At 39.8% G+C, this 19,593-nt stretch overlaps 1 protein-coding gene across 4 annotated transcripts in view; it reads left to right on the top strand.

Annotated features, from left to right (window-relative positions):
• The window catches only part of SPOP (speckle type BTB/POZ protein), a 64,197-nt gene that overhangs the window by 754 nt on the left and 43,850 nt on the right, over window positions 1-19,593 (top strand). The window contains exon 2 of one of the 4 annotated variants that reach the window (XM_081805161.1): window positions 15,492-15,538. The exons of the other annotated variants lie outside the window; for them this stretch is intronic. The gene's annotated coding sequence lies outside the window, so the exon portion shown is untranslated. The remainder of the gene's footprint in view (window positions 1-15,491; window positions 15,539-19,593) is intronic. 4 annotated transcript variants of the gene reach the window in all.

Genomic DNA, 19,593 nt, shown 5'->3' with positions numbered 1-19,593 from the left:
GCCTGGGTGGCTCAGTTGGTTAAGCGACTGCCTTCGGCTCAGGTCATGATCCTGGAGTCCCAGGATCGAGTCCCGCATCGGGCTCCCTGCTCGGCAGGGAGTCTGCTTCTCCCTCTGACCCTCCTCCCTCTCATGCTCTCTGTATCTCATTCTCTCTGTCTCAAATAAATAAATAAAATCTTTAAAAAAAAAAAAAAAAGTTAGGTAAATTCTTAATTTTCCTTTTAACAATTTCCTGAGTAAGGAGATGGTATAATAATCACCTCGAATGGTGGCAAATGAATTGTTTTTCTCACTTTCTTTTTTTTTTTTTTTAAAGATTTTATTTATTTATTTGACAGAGAGAGACACAGCGAGAGAGGGAACACCAGCAGGGTGAGGGGGAGAGGGAGAAGCAGGTTCCCCGCAGAGCAGGGAGCCCGATGTGGGACTTGATCCCAGGACCCTGGGATCATGACCTGAGCCGAAGGCAGTCGCTTAACTGACTGAGCCACCCAGGCACCCTGTTTTTCTCACTTTCTTTACTTTAGTATCATTGTAAATTCATGGACCTTAATTTATTCTACATGTTACCAACAATTATAGACATTTTTTGAAGCTCAAAATGTTCCATATTTGGCTTGTAGAAACCTTTTAAGCTTGGTTTATGAGTGCTTCCTTGCCGTCTGGTACAAGAAGTTCCTGCCTCACTTTGTGTTTTTCCTGTCCTAGTTGTGGAACCCTCATCTGTGTGTGTGTGTGTGTGTGTGAGAGAGAGAGAGAGAGAGATACATATATGTGTGTGTATACACACCCATATGTAGGATTTATATATATATATCACATTTTCCCTTTTATTATGTTGTTCATCATGGAGCTTCTGGAGCCAACATCTAAAAACTGTAGGTGCCTTTATTCTAACACAATGCACCTAGTATTTGACTCACCTCTGTGCCAGTGACATTGCTGGATTCTGGATCTTAGACCTCCCAGATTCCTTGTTTTGAATACTCTTTGTGAAGGACAGGCAGCACCTCTGAAGACAGCTTTGCCTTCCCCCAGCCCTCCAGTAGAAGGTTAGCTGTAGAGGAGACTGGGAATTTCTTCTCTCATGAGCAACCTTGCTTTTTTTCCGAGATGAAAGGTACACAAGATGGAATTTAGAGACGGAAATTGTGTTTATAAGCTTTCTTGGAGATGTGGGGTTTGAGTGTTCTATAAAAGCATCTTAGCATGGGGGCGCCTGGGTGGCTCAGTCGTTAAGCGTCTGCCTTCGGCTCAGGTCATGATCCCGGGGTCCTGGGATCGAGCCCCGCATCGGGCTCCCTGCTCCGCGGGAAGCCTGCTTCTCCCTCTCCCACTCCCCCTGCTTGTGTTCCTGCTCTCACTGTGTCTCTCTCTCTGTCAAATAAATAAACAAAATCTTTAAAAAAAAAAAAAAAAGCATCTTAGCATGTACATGCACAAGTATGTGTTTGTCTTTCCTTCCTTTTCCTCATTTCTACACGGTTCTCCACACAGTTGGAGCGTTATGTAAGATGATGCTGTGATAGCATATTTTTTTCATTATCACTAGATTTTCTTCATAAAAAAAAGGAATGAGACAAATTGTTCTTAATTAGGGAAATTTTTCAGATAGGCCATGAACTCTGATATCTAGCGGTCTTAACTCAGGGTCTGGAACAGTGCTGAATCCTGTGGATTTCTGTCCTGTACTGTAGACTCAGGAGAAATGTTGGCACATCCACAGTGTTTTCTTAAAATCCATCATACTAATGAAGGTTAATACAAACAAAAGGTACAGTGGAACTGCATTCTAAAGCTGGTTTTAGGGGCTGGACTAATACCTGCCTTAGCAGGAAATGTTTTATTAGACTTTTACCATGTGGTATTTTGAGTAATCTTACTGATTTCAAGTTACTCAAGGCCTGATGATAAGAGTATTGTAATATGTATCTGAAATTCTTTTTTTTTTTTTTTTTTTTACTATCTTGTCATATTTACTTCCAGACTTAATGAGGTTATTCTCAACCTGGTTTCATAACAATACTGGCCCCATATTAAAATCTGGTTGTGTATTCAGGGAAGCATACCTATTTTTTGTGTGTGTTTGTTTTCAGGCATGGTGAATCACTCTGAAAGGCTCTGCTGGCACATTTGCCACTAAGATCCAATAGCTTCTTTTCCTTTTGTTTTTGACAAGCTCACATTATAGGAAAAAAGATTCTGAAGTATAATCTCTTCAGGAAATGCTTGGGCCTTCATTCTTACAACTGTAGTCACGTTTTAATAGAATTGGCAGGAGTTGCCTAGTTGTTCTGTGTGGCAAAGCTGGTCATGCTGCTTGGGGAGAGCTGGGTGCAGAACTCAGAGTGGGAGTTAAACGTTCAGGCAGTAACCCTTCCTTGACTGTGAAGACCTTTCTTCTTGACTCTTTCTAAGAAGCTCTTGGCACAAATCTTTCTACTGTGGCAGTAGCTACGTTAGAGAAGGGCTTGCAGTAGTTCTCTGAAAGCCTCTCATTCTCTCTAGTGCGTCTGTCTGTTTGTAAGAAAAACGTATGTAATCGTTCATCTCCTTAATTTAAGATTTATACAATTTTTGGTATTTAGAAACAGGTACTATTTTCTATCATTTTGACTACTTTAGTTACTTTATATGAGTGGAGTCATGTGGTCCTTTTGTATCTGGCTTATTTCCCTTAGCATAATGTGTTCCAGGTTCATCTGTGTTGTAGCACATGTCAGAATTTCATTCCTTTTTAAGGCTGAATAATATTCCATTGTGTGCATACACCCCATTTTGTTTATTCATTTATCCATCAGTGTTCACTTGGGTTGCTTCCACCTTTTGGCCGCTATGAATCATGCTGCTCTGAACGTGGGTGTTCAGCTATCTCTTTGAGATCCTGCTTTCAGTTTTTCTGGGTATATACCCAGAAGTGGAATTGCTGAATCATATGGTATTTCTATTTTTAATTTCTTTGAGGAACTGCCATACTGTTTAATATGGAGGCTGCACCATTTTACATTTCTACCAACAGTGCGTAAGGGTTCCAGTTGCTCTACATCCTCACTAACTCTTACTATTTTCTGGGGGTTTTTTTGATAGTAGCCATCCTAAGGGTGTGTTTAAAATTTTTTTTAATTTTATCTTTTTTTTTTTTTAAGATTTTATTTATTTATTTGACAGAGAGACACAGGGAGAGAGGGAACACAAGCAGGGGGAGTGGGAGAGGGAGAAGCAGGCTTCCCGCTGAGCAGGGAGCCCCATGCAGGACTCGATCCCAGGACCCTGGGATCATGACCTGAGCCGAAGGCAGACGCTTAACGACTGAGCCACCCAGGCGTCCCTAAAATTTTATCTTTTATTGAAACTAAGTTTTAAACTTTAACAGAGTCAGATTTATTATGTTTTTCCATGATCATGTGTGTATTTGTGTCTTAATGAAGGAATCCTCCCCTATACTGAGGTAACAATTATATCTTATATTTTTTTCTAAAAGTTTTAAAGTTTTGTTTTTCACATTTGGGTCTCTGATCCACGTAGAATTTATTTTGATGTTTGTTGTGAAGTAGGGATCTAACTTTTTTCCATAAGGATAACCCTGAAGTAGGAATTTAATTTTTTTTCCATAAGGATAACCCAGTATCCCAGCATCATGGTCTGCCCCTTATGACTTTATAATGCCACTTACATGTTTCTGTATACTCTGTTCTGTAATGTTGGTTCGTTTACGTATCTCATACTGGTACTACACTGCCTTAATTATCTTAGCTTTATAATTGTTCATATCTAGTAGGGCAGGTCTCCCTACCTTGTTCTTTTTCTGTTCATCAGCCTCCCTGAAAAACCCTGTCAGGTTAGTATATTTTAAAGAAGCCATTTGCTGTCTAAAGTATATTGACATAATATATAATGGCCTTCTCCAAAAAGAAAAAAAACGCAACAAACCAAGCCTCCTTTTTTTTTTTTTTTTTTTTAAAGATTTTATTTATTTGAGAGAGAGAGAATGAGAGAGAGCGAGTACATGAGAGGGGGGAGGGTCAGAGGGAGAAGCAGACTCCCCGCTGAGCAGGGAGCCCGATGCGGGACTCGATCCAGGGACTCCAGGATCATGACCTGAGCCGAAGGCAGTCGCTTAACCAACTGAGCCACCCAGGCGCCCCAAGCCTCCCTTAATCTAGCAGCTGACCATTAAGGTTATCTCTTGTTCTGAATAAGCCTATAATTTCCATTCAAATTTTAGTTTTGTTGGAATGACTTTCATTTTATATGTGGATATGATCTTCAAATGGAGGAGAACCTTGTTATAATTTGGTGTCTCAGATAAGGACACCAAATAAAACATTCTTGGTAACAGTATTGAAGTTCTGTGGTGTTAAGGCTTTCTTGATCATAAGGAAAAGAAATCTATTTAACGAGGCACCTGGGTGGCTCAGTCGTTAAGTGTCTGCCTTCGGCTCAGGTCATGATCCCAGGGTCCTGGGATCCAGCCCCGCATCAGGCTCTCTGCTCTGCGGGAAGCCTGCTCCTCCCTCTGCCACTCCCTCTGCTTGTGATCCCTCTCTCGCTGTGTCTCTCTCTGTCAAATAAATGAATAAAATCTTAAAAAAAAAAAAAAAGAAACCTATTTAAAATAACATATAAAAGATTTTTCAAAAGGAAGTAGTTGTAGTAGAATCCAAGGAAAAGCTGAACAACAAGACCTTAAGGCTGGAACCAAAACAGTTCCAAGGACTTCAGCAATAAGACTTAATGGACTCTAGTGTTCTGCCATAAGTAGACCTCAGTATCCATGAGGCTTAATTCAGATTCCTGAATGATATCTGATTTGGCCAATCTAAGGCATGATTTTCCCTGGGCCAGATGTCTGCCCCAAGTTCAACTCTGGGTGAGGATGGGGAATGGAAGATTTGCTACAAATGGTAATTTTGGGGGTGGCTGGAATCAGAGACAGATTCTCTTAGAGCAGTGGTTCTCAAACTTTTTAGTCTAAGGGCTCTATACTTTTAAAAATTATTGAGGACCCTAAGAGCTTTTGTTTATGTGGTTTATAACTATTGATATTTACCAAACTAAAAATTAAAATCAAAAACAGTTAAAAAAAAAATTAATTACCTAGGGGTGCCTTGGTGGCTAAGTCGGTTAAGCATACAACTCTTGGTTTCTGCTCAGGTCATGATCTCAGGGTCGTGGGATCAAGCTGTGTGTTGGGCTCCACACTTAGCGGGGAGTCTGCTTCAGATTCTCTCTCTCCCTCTGCTTCCCCCCACTCGTGAGCGTGCACTCTCTCACTCTCTAAAATAAATAAATAATTACCAAAAAAACCTATCTCATGTTAACATAAAATCTTTATGAAAAATAACTTTTTCAAAAAATTAGAGGAATGTGACTTTTTTTTTTTTACACTTTTGCAAATCTCTTAATATCTGGCTTAAGAGAAGATGGATTTTCTTATCTACTTGTGGATTCAGTCTGATGTGATTGATAGTTTTGATTGAAGTATTTGAAGAAAATATAACTGCAAGGGATATGTAGTTGGAAAAGGGAGAAGTATTTTCAGACAGTTGTGCATATTCTTCTACACAAAACTTGGCAATTGGTAGTTTCTTTTTAATTTTTTTTTTATTTTTTAAATATTTTATTTATTTGACAGAGATATCTAGAGCAGGAACACAAGCAGGGGGAGTGGGAGAGGGAGAAGCAGGCTTCCCGCTGAGCAAGGAGCCCTATGCGGGGCTTGATCCCAGGACCCTGGGTTAATGACCTGAGCCGAAGGCAGATGCTTAACGACTGAGCCACCCAGGCACCCCAACAATTGGTAGTTTCTTAAAAGTTAAGTTGCAGTGTGGAAACTGAAATCATTGATGTTACTGTTACATTAAAATCCATTGGTCTGGGGGTACTCGGGTGGCTCAGTCGTTAAGCGCCTGCCTTCAGCTCAGGTCATGATCCCAGAGTCCTGGGATCGAGCCCCACATCAGGCTCCCTGCTTGGTAGGAAGCCTGCTTCTCCCTCTCCTACTCCCCCTGCTTATGTTCCTGCTCTTGCTATCTCTCTCTCTGTCAAATAAATAAATAAAATCTTAAAAAAAAAAATCCATTGGTCTGTCTTACACTTTGAATGGGTTTTTTACCCATTTGTGATTTGATAACGTGCATTGGTTGTTTGGGAAATATTGGTTCATTGAGTTAAGCAAATTTTCCAGATGACACATTTCATAATGCAAAAAAATTAAAAAAAAACAAGGTAGGGGCTCCTGGGTGGCTCAGTCGGTTTAGAGACTGACTCTTGATCTCAGCTCAAGTCTTGATCTCGGGGTCGTGAGTTAAACCCTTCGTTGGGCTCCATGCTGGGCATGGAGACTGCTTTATTTTTTTTTTTTAAGATTTTATTTATTTATTTGACAGAGAGAGACACAGCGAGAGAGGGATCACAAGCAGGGGGAATGGGAGAGGGAGAAGCAGGCTCCCCGCGGAGCAGGGAGCCCGATGCAGGGCTGGATCCCAGGACCCTGGGATCATGACCTGAGCCGAAGGCAGACGCTTAACCGACTGAGCCACCCAGGCGCCCCTGGAGACTGCTTAAAAAAAAAATACCACATTAGTTAATATCATCACCCATCTCATCAGAAAAGTCGGTAAGCGTTGGGAATCTGTCAGGCAGCTACAAGATTTTCAGAATTCTGATTTTTTATTAAAAGCTCAAATTTTACCAAGAAAATTTATTGCTTCATCAAAAACATTCTTAAGTGAAATTGACTTAAAAAAAAATCACCAGTATATGATGGTGAAAGACACCAGACTCTAGTACAGTTTGATGCCTTTACCTTAATTTATGCTAAAGCACCAGTAGTTTTACCCATGGTTGATTTTGTATCACTAGTGCAAATGTCAATGCAGTGAAAAAGGCAAGTGATTTCTTAGTATTATGAAAATAGTTTCAACTTTATGGACTCCTTGAAAGGGGCCTCCAGGGATCCGTGGACTACATTTTGGGAACCACAGCCCTATGAGAGGGTGTGGGTAGAGAAACAAAGGCCTATTACTTGAGGTACAACAAATGTTTCGTGGTAGGATTTTACTGCATTGTTATTGCTGTTCTTGGCCATCATTTAACATGATGTAGAAATGAATGGAATACTTTGAAACTTTCAGATTTCTTGTTGAACAGAAGTGTTTTCCTAGTCATGATCATTTTCAAACAGCAGAGCTTAAGCTATCCAGATCTTTCAGCCAGATATTCTTTCAAGTATGTGATAATCTTAAGGTAACCCATTTTTTTTTTATTTTTCTATTTTTTTAAATTTTATTATGTTATGTTAATCACCATACATTACATCATTAGTTTTTTTTTTTTATATAAAAGATTTTATTTATTTGAGAGAGAGAGAATGAGAGAGAGCACATGAGAGGGGGGAGGGTCAGAGGGAGAAGCAGACTCCCTGCCGAGCAGGGAGCCCGATGCGGGACTCGATCCAGGGACTCCAGGATCATGACCTGAGCCGAAGGCAGTCACTTAACCAACTGAGCCACCCAGGTGCCCTACATCATTAGTTTTTGATGTAGTGTTCCATGATTCATTGTTTGCGTATAATACCCAGTGCTCCATTCAATACGTGCTCTCTTTAATACCCATCACCAGGCTAACCCATACCCCCACCCCTTCCCCTCTAGAACCTCAGTTTGTTTCTCAGAGTCCGTAGTCTCTCATGGTTCATCTCCCCCTCCGATTTCCCCAGCTAACCCATTTTATTTTTATTTATTTATTTAAAGATTTTATTTATTTATTTGAGACTGAGAGAATGAGAGAGACAGAGAGCACATGAGAGGGGGGAGGGTCAGAGGGAGAAGCAGGCTCCCTGCCGAGCAGGGAGCCCGATGCGGGACTCGATCCAGGGACTCCAGGATCATGACCTGAGCCGAAGGCAGTCGCTTAACCAACTGAGCCACCCAGGCGCCCCCCAGCTAACCCATTTTAATATAGCCTATAGGATTTCTGTCCTGGTAGTAGCACGTGCAAGTTAATATTTTTTTCAAGCAGTTGAATACATTAAAAAACTTGAGATCCAAAAACTTGGGAAGATCTTGCCTTTGCAGAAAAGGCATAGAAGGGGAGGTTAAGGCTGGGAATCTGCCGTTCCAGCCTTATATCTCTTGGTTATTAAAGGTCTTGCTGAAGAGAACCTCCACCCCCCCTCCCATTTAAATATGCTTTATGACAGACAGGAGTAGTGGTGTTAACTGACTTCATTTCAACGAATATCTATTGAGTGACTATAAATGAAAGGTCTTATAAAAGGTGGAGAAGGGGTATGTTGTGAAATGATTGGGGAATTAAACCAGTATTACATATTTTGGTGTTTAGAATTAGAAGGGATCATTTAGTTGGGGAAGTTGGGGTGGGAGTCAGGACTGTCTTCATGACGATTACCTTTGAGCTGGGTTTTGAAGGGTAGGTATTTTGAAGGCTGGAATTTTGACTGGCAGAGATGGGAAGGGAATTCAGGCAGAAGGAATGTCATGAGCAAAAATGTGGAGGTGGGGACATGCAGTGTTTGTCAGTATAGGGTGTGTACTGGAAATGTGAACCGTGCAGTATGGCTGAAGCAAAAGATGCCTGAGATAATAGGAGCTAAGATAGGAGAGAAATTGGCCCTGAACATGAAAGGTCTTCTACCAAGGCCAGATAGTTAGGCTTTAATGTGGTAAATGATGGAGAGACTTTGAAAGATTTTGATTGAAAAATAACACGATCAGAGTGTGCTTTCAGAAAATGTATTCAGCCCCATTCATTAATTCATTCATTAACTATTTTTTAAAATAGTTACTCGGTGCCACTTAAGCATGAAAAACAGTGTATATAATGGTGAACCAAATAGAAAATCCCTATTCTCTTGGAATTTCCAGTCTAAGAAGGGAGCTTCAACAAATAAACACAAATGTAATTACAAATTGTTAATGAAAGAAAGGAATAAATTACTATTGGGGAATAATGGGGTACTTCACTTTAGTTGGGGGAATCTGGAAAGGCCTTGCTGGGGAAGTTAGATATGAGCTGAGTACCTCCCTTGTGCCAGATGCTGTTTTAGGTACTGGGGATATATAAGGAACAGAAGAGTTAAAAATCCCAGCTCTCGTGAAATGCAGATTCAGGTAGTAAATAAGATACATAAATTATAGGGTATGTTAGAAGGCAGTATGTCCCAAGGAGGAAAATAAAGCCGAAGAAAGTGATAGGGTATGTTGGGGTGGATGTGGAGGTTATAATTTTAAGTGGAATGGCCATGGAATGTCTCAGTAAAGCGCTACAAAGGTAACATTTGAGTAAATATCTGTAGAAGCTGAAGGAGTGAACCAGAGCAAAGGCAAACGCCATGAGGAATGATGTGCCTGGCACGGTCAAGGAACAACCAGGGAGGCCAGCCGTGGCTGGAGTTAAGTGAGCAAGGGAGAAAGTAACCGAAGTGAGATCAGAGAGGCTAGTGGGGGTCCAGAAGCTGCAGAGCAGTGGTTCTCCCCTGGAGCTGCATGTTGGTTACCCGAGGAGCTTTTACAAATCCCGGTGCCCGGGCTGCACCTCATACTGCTGAAATAAGAATCTTGCACGTGGGACTCAGCGGCAATGGAGAAAAGTAGATGGATTTGTTAAAGAATCCATTTAATTATAGATTGGATGTGGGGGTTGAGGAAGAAGAGTGTCAAGACTGACTCCCAGTTTTCTGGCTTAAGCAGTTGGATGTGTAGAGGTGCCGCTTACTGAGATGGGAGTGGGAGATAAGAATGGGGGGAGTGGGTGTGGGATTTGGAGGGAAGATCAGAAATCAGGAGTTCAATTTTAGACATGTTAAATTTGAGATGCGAACGTGGCTAAGTATAAACATGTTAAGTAGGCAGATATATGAGTGGGGCTTGAAGTAAGAACTTGAGGTAATAAATTTGTATTATCATGTGCTTATGATGGTCTTAAAAGTATCTAAATGAAAAAAAAATATATCTAAATGACATCACATAGTATAGATTTGATGGAATGAACTGGAGGTGTGGAAACTGGTTAGCCTGTTCCAGCAAACTGCACAGGGATTGGTGCTAGTGTGAACTGGAATCGTGGCAGTGGGACTAGAGAAGAGAAAAGAGAGTAAGTTGGAGATTTGAGGCCCCGGGGAGCTTGTAAGGAGTAGGGGCGGACAGTAGGCCAGGAATGCAAGACAACTTTGAGATACCAAGCCTGGGTGAATGATCGGTCTGTTAGCAGATATAAAATAGTCAGGAGGAGCTGCTTTGGAAAAAAAGATAGTGTTTGGCTTTGCATGTATTGACATTTAGGATACGCTGCCTAGCAGGCAGGCAGTTGAATCTATTGCACTGGGTTTTCGCAGAGCAGGTGAGGTTTGAAAGATAGATCTAGGTCTCATTTATATAAAATTGATTCACCGTGGGAGCGGCAAACTCTATGAAAATAAACATCCAAAGTCTCTATCATAACCTGTTAGGTCCTCTGTGATATGGTTCCTGCCTGTTTCGTGTACGGTGTTTTCCTTTGTTTACCATGATGAAGCTGCACTGGCTTTTTTATTTTTCCAATATATCCAGCTAAGTCCTCCTTCAGGGCTTTTGCACTTTTTCATCTTGACTCTTCTTTTCCACGTGGTAGAGGGAATAGGAGTTCCGAGAAAAAACTTCAGAAGTTGGTATCTGGGGAGTAGAGAATATTCCAAGAGATCCTTGGTTAGGTAGAGAGTGTTGGATGAGCATCTGAAATAGAACGGCAGTGGGAGCCCCAGACCGTTGCAGTTCTGTCAACACAAAGGCACCGAGTGCCATGTTGGTCTTAGTGTACCCCGGACTCGAATCTGTTCACCAGAAAGGCTCAGTCAGTGGTAGTTCCCCTCCACGTTGGCTGTCTGACGATGGAGTGGCAGTGGAAGTGATGGTCGACCTTTGGAATATAACTCAACTTGATGATAACCTGACTCATTGCCCTCCTGTCACCACTTACGGAAATGTCTTCTGCGTAGGTGAGAAACTTCCTTTTTGAAAGCTGCTGGTAAATTATTTCAGAAACTTTTGGCTTGAAGAAACAACATGAAAACAGCAGGGAAATGAACTGCACGTTGACCTTGGTCCATTGTTAGGGACTACTTCTCTTCATAGGCTGGTGCATCACTCCTTTAGTGGTGGTGATAGCAGTAAATGTGAGTAATGCACTATACACTTGAGTCCTTAAAACGAGATGTATGTAATTGCAAAATCTATACTGTATTTTTTTTTTCAGAATGAAAAGATTTCCTTTTTCTGATTTTAAAATAATAGAAAAATAGTGAAAAAGAAAAAATAAAAACTTAAAACATTACATGTCACTAAAAATAGTCTTTTATTTTTTTTTAAGATTTTATTTATTTATTTGACAGAGACACAGAGAGAGAGGGAACACAAGCAGGGGGAGTGGGAGAGGGAGAAGCAGGCCTCCTGCAGAGCAGTGAGCCCGATATGGGGCTCAGTCCCAGGACCCCGGCATCACGACCCGAGCCGAAAGCAGACGCCTAACGACTGAGCCACCTGGGTGCCCCTAAAAATAATCTTTTATTTATTTATTAAAGATTTTTTTATTTATTTATTTGAGAGAGAGAATGAGAGAGAGAGCACATGAGAGGGGGGAGGGTCAGAGGGAGAAGCAGGCTCCCCGCGGAGCAGGGAGCCCGATGCGGGACTCGATCCCGGGACTCCAGGATCATGACCTGAGCCGAAGGCAGTCGCTTAACCAACTGAGCCACCCAGGCGCCCCTAAAAATAATCTTTTAAAATAACTACATAGAATTCCTTTACAGAGTTTTGTTGTATGAATGCATCATATTTGGTCAGTTCCCTACAAATGACCTTCCTTTTTCTCCAGTTTTTGCTTGTAAATTATGCTCTGATGAGCATCCTAATATATAAATATTTGTATATACTGATCAGATTGATTCATTAGGATGGATTCTGGAAGTGGAAGTGGGATTTCTGCGTTAAAGGGTCTGCAGTGTTCCATTTTTTCATAATTATTCAGATATTTTTATAGTTGGAAGGATATTTAAACAGCATTAAAGAACATTTTAATGAAGGAATCTATTATTCTGTCAGCCATTTCCCCCTTTCCATCTGATAACTTGTTTGTTTCTTAAGTACCATTCTTAGGTCTCACTAGACCTACCTAAAGAGAATTTGGGGGTAGGGAAAGACATACACAGAAGAATTACAGTACTCGGCATCCTACATTAATTATCAGGTAAGGGATTCTAAGTAACCTTTGTTAACTGCCAAGAAAGTGACAATAAGTATGATAGGAATTCAGAGGGAGCTGGGGTGATCAGGAAAGGCTTCAAGACAAGGTAGAATTTGACCTGGATCCAGAAGGGTAATATTCAAATAAGAGGTAGGAGAATATTCCTGGCTTTCAGAATGGTACGACCAGATTTGCGGAAGGCACATGACTGTGTGTGTGAGCTGACCGGCAGGCTTATAGCCTAACCGACAGACTAGTTGGAGAGGAGGCTTCATGTGGTGGTGTAGTGGAGAGGCTTGTATGGGGGTTAAGGTATATTCCAGAGGACTGATTTTATTCTTAGCGCATCTGAAGTTGTTCAGTATAGAACTGGAAGATAGAGCAGATATATAGATGTGGCCCAATTTAAACTGAATGCATTAAAGTCTCTTTTTTTTTTCCAAGAAGTGTAGGAGAAGGTTATTTATTTATGTAAGTGTATTATTTAAATGAACTTTCTATAGATCGTAAAAGTTCTCATCCCAAGGAAAAAAATTTTTGTAACTATGTGTATTGATGGACATTAACTAACCTTATTGTGGTGATCGTTTTGTAGTATTATACATATATTACATCATTATGTTATACATCTAAAGCTAATACAATGTTACATGTCAATTATATCATAAATAAATAAATAGGTGAACTTCCCAGTACTTAAATATTTATTATGTAATTTCACAGATGTGTTGCAACTTCTGTGGATCTTAGTTTCTTCTATAAAATCAAAGAGTTTAGACAAGGTGGTTGCTGAAGTACTTTCTGGGGCTGAGGTTGCAGTGTAACCTTTCAAGAATACCTTGATTTTATGACATAAATTGGCCTGTAGTTAGGCTGATACCCACTTCTAGCTCCTTTGCACCCCCACATCTGTGAGAGCAAAAATCTTCAGTTGGATGATTGTCTCCTAGCTCCCCAGGTCTAGAATGATTCACCTTTGGAAACTCAGTTGTTCTCATCTTTTATTTCTGAATGACATTTAGTGATTTTTGGTTGAAAGAATTTTATGGCTAAGATTGAGCCTCAAGAAGATGCTGTGAGGTTGAGAGGAATTATTATATAATAATAGTTTTAAATGATCTTCCTGTTACTATCCATAGGAATTTATTTCATGCTGGCCTCCTTCTTTTATTTTGAATTCACTCCCATGATGACTTTAATGTATGGCCATGCTATGTAAATACATTTTGTTATAAGTTTAGCCCAGATAAAATTTTGGATATGAATCTATAGGAAAAATTACAGAATACATTCCAAAGCAAAATGTTAAGGATTTCTTTTTTAACTCTCTGTTTTGAATTACTTACACCACTTTTTACCTCCTTTTGAGAACTGACTAGTACTTTTTTAAACTCAGAGACTCTGTTTAAAGTGCACAATCATCACAGGGTGTTGTATGGAAGTGTTGAATCACTATATTGTACACCTGTAACTAATATAACACTATGCTAACTAACTGGAATTAAAAGAAAAACTTAATAAAGTGCACAATCAGGTTCACAGCTAATTAGTGGCATACTTTAAGTGTCTCCCACCTAGCATCACATTCTTTTAACTAAACTGTAGTGCCTTTGACCAAAATGTTGTGTTTTAGAGAGAACCAAGGTAAGCTGTCATAAGGTGACCAACTAGCTCTTCTGATAAGCCCTCCCAGGATGCTTTCAATGTGATGGGGTCTTCAGGATTCAGGATACATTCTAAAGTTTTGCAAGTGAACTGTCTCTTCAGTGTCACCAGAGTTGATTGGTCTCAGGGAAAAGTGGCTAAACAAACTCATAAGGGGCTGACAGATAAACCAGCGTGCCATTTTATTTATTTATTTATTCATTCATTCATTTATTTATTTATGGGGGTGTGGCACGCAGTGGGAGAAAGAGACATCTTAAGCAGGCTCCATTCCCAGCGCAGAGCCCAGTATGGGGCTTGATCTGAGGACCCTGAGATCATGACCTGAGCCAAAATCAAGAGTCCGGTGCGTAACTGACTGATCCACCCAGGCATTAATTTTCATTGAGGGGTGGTCTTTTCCATGACCTAGAAAACGTATGTCTGCTCAGTCCATTCCCCTTCTAGTGTCCGGGTATTAATTAGCAAAAACTAATAGTAGCTAATGTTTACTGAGGACTGACTTACTGTGTCCCAGGCACTGCTCTAAGCATTTTACATGTGTATAAGTCATTTAATCTTCATAATAACCTTATGAAGGAAGTATTCTTGCCTGTATTTTACAGGTGAGGAGTCTGAGGCCTAGAGGTTTCTTTTAATAACTTGCCTGAGATCATGCAGCTAGTAACTACTGTGTTGTATTAACCAAAAGGTCACTTGGTAAGCATAGAATCTTAGCAAAGGGAAGTAAAAATCCTTGAGGCCATTTTATCTGGATCATGATAGAGTCATTCCTTTTTCAAACATTTATTAAGCACCTACTGTTTGCTGGGCACTGCCTAGACACCAGACTTGCCAAGGTGAATATCATAGTTGAGTGCCCTCCTGGGACTCAGAGTCTAGTGAGAAAGGCACGTAATTACAGCAGCAAGAGATGTACACATTGGAAGTGGGGAGGAGGAAGCATTTAAATTCTACTTGGAGAGATTAGAGTAGTTGTTTACAGAGGTGAAGAAAAGGCGTTCTGGATAGAGAAAACATTTTGTGCAAAGATGTTGTGCCAAGCACTAGCTTACTCTGCAGGCATGAAACAAAGTGTTGCACTAATTAAGGTAATACTGCAGTATAATAATGTCCTGAACTAATTAAGCTGTTTGTTGTGGGGATCAAGAGAAACAAATGGGCTTGAAATATATTTCTGAGGTAAAATTGACAAGCCGTGGTGAATGACTAAATTGGGGGATGGGAAGTGGAGGTGTGGGTTGTGAGAGCGAGTGGGGAGTTAAGGCTAACTTCAGGATATCTGGTTTGAGCCCTTGGGTGAATGGTAGGATCACTCAAAGCAATCAGGTTTTGCGGGGAGGATGGGCTTCCGTTTTGGGACCTGCTGAGTTTAAGATGCCTATGAGATAGTCATGTGATGCCTAGTAGCAGGAAGCTGGTTTGCAATAGGGAAGAGAGAGGCATGTACGTGGTGACTGAAGCCATGGGAATTAATGAAATGGGGGCAATTGTAGTGATTTGGATTGGCTAGAAGGCAGGAGCAAAAGTGGAGAGGGGCTGGTATTCCTCTATTTTCAGTAAATCCTTGTTTAAATTTTTAGGTCCTGTTTTGTCTGCTTTTGACTTGGTAGAAATCTTGTCTTTTGAAGTAAGTGCTTCAAATAATTCTTTTATTTATGGTTGTTGTCTTAAAATTTACATAAAAACTTTTTTTTAATTGCAGTGGTCTTACACGTGAATTTTGTTAAAATTTACAGAGTGTACACAAAAAGGTTAATTTTACTGTATATAAAAACTGTAAAAAAAAAAAAAAAGTACATCCAGAGTTTGGATCCTTTTAAAAGGATCTGGTTAGAGCTTTATATAATGCCAAAACCTCATTTTAACAATTTTTTCTAAACTTAGTCTCCAGTTCCTTAACCAAGCTCACAAATACTAAAATGGGTGGATTTAAATTTATCCATTCTTCTCTTAACTTGATTATCACCACTTGAGGGCAGAGAGGCAAGAAAAGATCTGAAGAGTCTACAAACTGGATAGTGAGCACTATACTGACTCCAGTCTCCTGCCCATAAATTGTGAATGATTTCACTATAAATGTGTATAGTACTTTTTTATAGTACTTTTTAAAATAATTAAACAATTTTTTCTTTTTGAATAATTTTTCATCTCCTTCAAGTACTGTAGGGATTGAAGTAGAGGTCATAATTTCATTCTAGAATAAAGAATTAGGATAACAGTATCATCTTTATTGCCAACTATAAAGATATTTTGAATTAGCTAAATTAATGTCAGTTGTGAAAAGTCAGAGTTTATAGACATGAGATACTTACAGAAGTGATAGAGGGCACCTGGGTGGCTCAGCGTTAAACTTCTGCCTTCGGCTCAGGTCATGATCCCAGGGTCCTGGGATCAAGCCCAACATCAGGCTCCTTACTCAGAGGGAAGCCTGCTTCTCCCTCTCCCGCTCCCCCTGCTTGTGTTCCCTCTCTCGCTGTCAAATAAATAAATAAATTCTTAAAAAAAAAAAATAGAAGTGATTGAGTTAATTATAAATTATGTGGAAGTCTCAAGGACATTGGACGTCAGATTTTAGCAGTTTATTATGCAACAGTAGAAAACTAAGACGCCTCCCTTTCTCTGTTGGACTCTGCCTTGACTGCTGTGCCTTGTATAGAGTACATGTTAATTAAAAACTGATACAATGGAAAAAAACCCAAACTACTTACTTTTGGAAATTATTTGTATTACATGATCTGATTGGATAAACTTTTGTGGCAAGGATAGGCAGTAACCAATAAATATGTATTTGGGTTCCCAGACTGTCTGTAGCCAATCATAAGCCATTGCGTTCTCTTAGGTCATAGTAGTCTGCCATTCAACATAGCAACTCAACCCAAATGCTGCTTTAGTTTGTTCTTGACAGTATGTACAAGCTCAGGGTTAAATTGAATGTCTTTGGATTTGATTTTTGGATTAGTTTCAAGTAGTCATTTGTTTTTCTGTCCTTGATTCATTGCCACTTAATACCAATCTCAAATCCAAGAAACAGATTCTTAACTGTCTTGGAAACAGTAGATTGCAGTGAAGGACGTAATTATTTTGTCTCAGTCTGAGGTCTGCCTCTTCAGTTATGTGATTAGAATATTTGTTTTTGTTTGGTTTATAATTTTTATTTGAAAACTCTTAACCTAAAATTTTTATCTACTAAGCTGTGGACTTCAGTCTGGTAGATGGGGCATTAAACTCCACTAGGTAGAATTTGCCAACTCCTAGAAGACTAATTTTTCTACAGCTGCAATCTTAAAGGGCCTACCCAAATCATAAGTCTTACAGGTAAGGGCTTCTTAATTAGTGGCAGAATTTATGGACCTCTCAAGTGATTTTTTGATAGTATCATAGGACCCTTGCCAGGTAATCCTTGTGTTTGACATTGCATCCCATTTAGTTCAACTCCCCCTTCCTTGCCCAGTTGATGCTCATTGGATACCGGGAACTATCTGCTTTGAGTCCAGTGTCTGGAGTTGGGACCCATTGATCATTTGTGGTGTAGTCAGAGCAAGGGCTGAGAAAACCACCCTCTTTTATTTTTTCTTTCTTTCTTTCTTTTTTTCTTTTTAACTCTCATTTTGAAAGAGATGCTTCTGGCTCTCAGTGTAGGATGTGCTGTGCTTGGTTAGTTTTGTATGTAGGTGTATGTAACGTTGGCCTTGATTCTGAGTGCTTGGATTGATACTTAAGATTATGAGGCTTTGTGTGTGTCTTTTTTAGTGATCCCCTGATAATGTAAGAAACTGGGGGCAATTTTCTTGAGATATTTAGTGTTGGGTGTGGTTGGTTTACTTGAGTGAAGAGAGGAAAGAATGTGTTGGGAATAATCTCATAGTAGGTGTTCCTAAAGTGTATTTTCCCAGTGTTCTTATAAAGTTAGAGGGAGCTCCTGCTGAAAACAGAACATACTGCACTAGACATACTGCACTTCCCTGATAGTAAAATTTTTAAAAGTTGGGTTTTTTTTTTACATTTCAGTGTAACACTAACATATTTTTTGTCTTTCCCCCAAAATGTGATAGCGTACTGCAATTGAAGATGTAATACTATACTCCATCTTAGCCAAAAGGCCAAGAAGCAATAGAGATGTAATACTGATAATAAATTATAGGAAAATAAAACGAGAACTTTTGTATATATTTATTTTGTTTTTAGAAACTCATGTGCTGCCCCCATACACACACACATACACACACACACACTTTGAGAGTCACCTCATGTTTACATGGTCTTTTGTAAATACTTTCTATTATAATAATTAAGGTAATTTTCAAAGTGGATGAACACGTTAAGAATACATCAAGAGTTGCTTCCTATGTGGTTTATGAGCAGTTTTGTCACCTTTGGAATCATATACTATCCCATTTAATTTGGGGATAAATTGCTGACTTCATAGGGATCCTTTGCCAATGACAGAGATAAGGAACTAAATGGACTTCTGTGTTGATAAACCTTTCTGGGGTGAAAATAGCCAGTTTATATGTGAAGGAATTTAGCTGTACATGTTATTAAATCCACATCCTGATCTAAAAACTGTGTGTTCTTGGGATTCACATAGACGCTGCAATACAAGTTGCTCACCTACTCTCCTTTTGCTTCCCACCTGAAATTTATTTTCTATCAATATCTTCTTAAACATCTCAAGGAAACAGCAGCACTTAAATCTTATAAACAAACAAGTATCACATATCATGTTTGCTGTATTTTTGGATGAAGTTTGTCCACTTAATTAATAAGAGAGATTTCTGAGCTTTTTTGGGGGGGGTCTAAGTCTCTCTCACTGCTTCTTTTTGTTTCTGTTTTTTTGTCTCTGGCCATCCTGGATGAATATCTGTCAAGTGGGTAGATGCTCAAAGGTGCAAGGAATCTGGCAATCATCTGGGGAGTATATACATATATATATAAAACATTTACAGGGCAATTTGGCATTATCTATCAAAATAAACAATGTACAGGCTCTTGGGCTTGCTTGCATGTATGTTCAGATACACCAGTTTGCTGGGTTGTTTGCTGTAGCAGACCCCTGGAAACCACACATCACGGTACACTGGAGTTCTTTACAACCTTTAGAAAGGATAGGTCTATGTGTGCCTCCAGGGAATGTGTGTGTGTGTGTGTGTGTTTGCTGGTACATGGCCTTTTTTTGGTTTTGTGAATTTTTGGGGATTGTTTCAAACAGTAGTTGTCTTTAGGCTTTAGAAGAGGGATTTGGGTGTCTGGAAGGAAGCTTTTACTTTACATTTATAGCTTCCTATCACTTTTGAATTATTTGTACTCTGTATGTATTGCTTTTAGTTTTCAGAAAGCACATATGAAGAGAGGCAGATATAATTTTTTTTAAGGATTTATTTATTTGAAAAAAAAGATTTATTTATTTGAGAGAGAGTGTGCGCACGAGTGGAGGGAGGGGCAGAGGGAGAGAATCCTTAAAACAGACTCCCCACTGAGGGCAGAGCCTGATGCAGGGCTTGATCCCTTGACCCATGAGATCACAACCTAAGCCGAAACCAAGGGTCCAAGAGTCGGACGCTCAACCGACTGAACCACCCAGGCGCCCCAAGGCAGATGTAATTTTAACATTATTTCTAGAGGGGCATAGACTTGTGCTCTGAAAGAGACCTTGGACAGTCATCCTCAATTTAAGGCTGAGAA

This window comes from Leptonychotes weddellii, chromosome 15 (genome assembly GCF_054177405.1).
Source record: "Leptonychotes weddellii isolate Sample4059 chromosome 15, ASM5417740v2, whole genome shotgun sequence".
NCBI lineage: Eukaryota > Metazoa > Chordata > Mammalia > Carnivora > Phocidae > Leptonychotes > Leptonychotes weddellii.
The sequence above is the reverse complement of the archived record's forward strand: the minus strand, read 5'-3'. Positions and strand labels throughout refer to the sequence as shown.